This window comes from Poromitra crassiceps (genome assembly GCF_964638095.1).
Source record: "Poromitra crassiceps genome assembly, contig: HAP1_SCAFFOLD_72, whole genome shotgun sequence".
Taxonomy (NCBI): domain Eukaryota; kingdom Metazoa; phylum Chordata; class Actinopteri; order Beryciformes; family Melamphaidae; genus Poromitra; species Poromitra crassiceps.
Genome location: NW_028152252.1, coordinates 172,501 through 175,841, shown reverse-complemented (window position 1 = coordinate 175,841; position 3,341 = coordinate 172,501). Strand labels below are relative to the sequence as shown.

The window sequence follows — 3,341 nt, the reverse complement described above, 5'->3', positions numbered from 1 at the left end:
AATTTAGCCACCTAAAACAACGGCCACCTAAACAAATCGATATATTTGTACATGTACGCTCTATTTTGACAATTTTCAGCGCTTTACTTTTCTGCCAAACAGCCTTCTCATTCGGTACTACTTTTTCTCCCAACCGTACAACTGCCGTATTCCTCCGCTAAACGCCTGCACAGAGCCGCGGCGCTGGATTACTCCGCAGATCAGCTGTTATTTTGGGTTATTTCTCCCGGCTTGTTAGTGAAGACAACAAATAGAATACACAAACGAAAATATGAGTGATTTTGATAGCGAGGACGATATGCCATTCACCTTGGTGACAAATACAATTATGAACCAGAGAGACTAAGAAGAGGAACTTTTGCAGAGAGAGAGTGAACAGGCAGAAAGAGAGATACGAGGAACTGCCTAATAGGCTGCCTAAATGCCGGGGTGTCCTGCAGACCTTTTTCACCATTCCCAGGATGAATTGGGGAAAACGTCCCAGACGTGAGAGGCCAGGTGACTTGTTGTCTCTAAAGTAAGTCAGTGTTTTGTCTCTCTTCTAAGCCTTCCTGTTTTGTAAACCGCGGCTCTGTGTTCTGTGCAGGTGTTTAGCGGAGGAATACAGTAGTTCTATGGTTGGGAGGAAATAGTGCCGAATGAGAGGGCTGTTTGACGGTAAAGTAAAGTGCTGAAAATTGTCAAAATAGAGCTTGCATGTACACTGATATTGATTTGTTTAGGTGGGCGTTGTTTTAGGTGGCTAAATTACGTTTTAGTTATTGGCCCCGTGTACTAGAGACAGAGCTGTGGAGGCTGTTGCTTGGAGTGCTGGGTCTCGATAGACGGTGCGCTCAGCGTCCAGAACACTGTACCTATTTCAGTTAGTGTATGCAACTAGCTGATAGGACCCCACTTCAAACAAACCAAACTATCCCTTTAAGTGCCTTAATCATAGCGACCATAAATGTTCTGACTCTCTAAAACAGTGATTCTCAAAGTGGGGTCCTGGGGACCCCCACGGGTCCTTAAGAAGATCCCCATCAAAAAGCGACAGACATTATTTTACTATAATTCCATCCAAAAGTAATACAATGACAGAATGTATGACTATTTTGGTCATGGATTTTCGTACACTTTCTGTAATATTGTATCAGATGGTGGACCCTGGGACAAAATCTTATCAAATGTGGTCCATGGTCTAATTTGTGTCATGTAGGGGTCCTTGATGTGAAAACGTTTGAAAACCACTGCTCTAAAAGACTTGTGTTGGATCTGGTCAAATATGTCCAGGACTTGACTTTGGAAAAATTTTACAGAAAAGCAGACACTTGAATGAACATTCAGTTACAGCAAAAAAAAAACCATTCTATATCAGATGCATGTGTTATTGATTCATGTCTGTCATGACATTGGAAAGTCCACAAGCTGCTGTATGCGAGACGAGGGTCCAATGCAGGTGAATTGTTACAGTCTTTTGCAAGATGGAGAAGTGATTTGAGGCGTACCAGCAGCAGATTGTACAGTACTTGCCATGGCGACAGCAGTACTGTCGCATCCTGACATCTTCTTGCCCTCAAGAAGGACGGATACATCCACTGGCTCCTCTCGATCAGCACCATGGACGACCAGGATCTTGAGGATGTGTTGAGTGGCATCACTGCGACTGTCCCCCTCATACAATTGACAAGAAAAAATAAGACAATTCAGTTGAGAAACAAATACAAAATAGAGTGATTGAATCATTTGAAGTGATTACATTGTCAGGGCAGAATGAACACATACAGTAGTGTTAAAAATGACCTTTATTAAACATAGCTCAGATTATGTTAAATTGTGTCAAATCTACAGTAAGTTCACACTGTGATGCTTTTACAGTAAGCCAGCATTCATAAAATATTTGCAGAACATGGCACAAGATGGCTGCATTCCAGATGGTAGCCCCTGCATACATGTTGCTTTCAGCCAATCGTGTGGCTCTGCACCTTAATTGGCCTTTTACATTGTCACCTTTAGCTGTGTAAAGCCATGCCATGTCGAGCTGATTTCAGTTTCCATTACAATTTTTTTTATGTGCCAAGCCATGCCGAGCTGCGATCGAGATGGACCTTCTCTGGAATGGGACCAAAGCACACTAGACCCACCTCGAGCGGGTTGCAAAATTGCAAGCGAGCTGCAGCAACGCCTCAGTCAACCCTTGACGACCCCCCTCCTCCCCCTCAAACAAACAGCTGTGTTGCAGCATAGGTTAGGTTGTAATAGCAAACTCTCCTGTCTCTCTCCAGAGTGGAGAGAGCAGAGAGAAAGGTGTGTTTAAAAGCCTCTCAAGTGTTATTTTCTAGCTTCTAATAATTCAATCTCTGTGGTTTGATGTTTAATTTGTCTCTTGTGTTTCGGTTTGTACTTTCAGATATCTGCTTCATTTTACTGTACCATTTCCTGATCACATGAGCCGTGCCTTTGGCCCCATGTCCATGTCGGGCAAGGCTTGGCGCATTTAAAGTGGTAAAGGAAACATAAATCAGGGTGACATGGTTTAGCTCAAGTGGCCAAAGGGGCCAATGGAAAAGGCCCACCTATGGCTTTGTAACCGTAGAGCACGTTTAATTTTTGTGATTGTACTTAATTTGAATCATTGAAATTGAGTTTGTTCTTCCAGATGATACATTATGATTTTTTATTTTTTTTATCTGCCATTTGGGCCATCGCTGAGTGTAATATCTCCATCCCTTCCCTCCATCCCTTCGTCTGCCTTCCTCTCTTACCGTTAATTAGCATTTTAAATAATAACAAATTAATATTTTAAAGTGTTAAAAAAATCATGCATTACCTGGCATTCGTCAAAAAGTTCCTCTTCTTTCTCGCCAAGGTACAGTATGAAGGTGCAGATAACAGCTTCATGTCTCATCTCAATGCTTTGGTTCTGTGAACAGAGCACAACAAATATTGTGTCAATACTGAACCATTATTCATACACGATGAACTGTCAAGAGAGAACACAACATGTGATTTGAGTGCACGGAGCAAGTAGCCTGGTAAACCAGCCCGTCACGTGAACTCACATTTCATTTGGTTCTGCGTGACGGTCTGGCCCCGATGCCATGGGGGGGGTTTAGCAGGGGCGGGAGCATGGGCGGGCTTAGTTGCCTTGACAGACAACTCCTTCAGCCAATCAGCGTCGGATCCAATCAAACCCAAATCCACTCGGGAGAATGGCAAAAACATATTTTCCACCAAGAAACTCTGCGGTCGCGGCGATACTCCTGTACTTGCTTAATTGTTGTTATTGAGTCTATTTCTGCAATAACTGCACTTTATGGCTGTTTAAACTAGACAAACGCTGACATGACTCCTCGAGACCA

General features: G+C 43.1%; 1 long non-coding RNA gene across 1 annotated transcript in view; it reads right to left on the bottom strand.

Annotated features, from left to right (window-relative positions):
* Positions 1-419: 419 nt before the first annotated feature.
* LOC310800789 overlaps positions 420-3,341 on the bottom strand; it is a 5,072-nt gene continuing 2,150 nt past the window's right edge. Inside the window, exons 4-5 of the long non-coding RNA XR_014553900.1 lie at positions 2,810-2,902; positions 420-1,645 (exon numbers count right to left, since the gene is read on the bottom strand). This is a non-coding gene — a long non-coding RNA (uncharacterized lncRNA). The remainder of the gene's footprint in view (positions 1,646-2,809; positions 2,903-3,341) is intronic.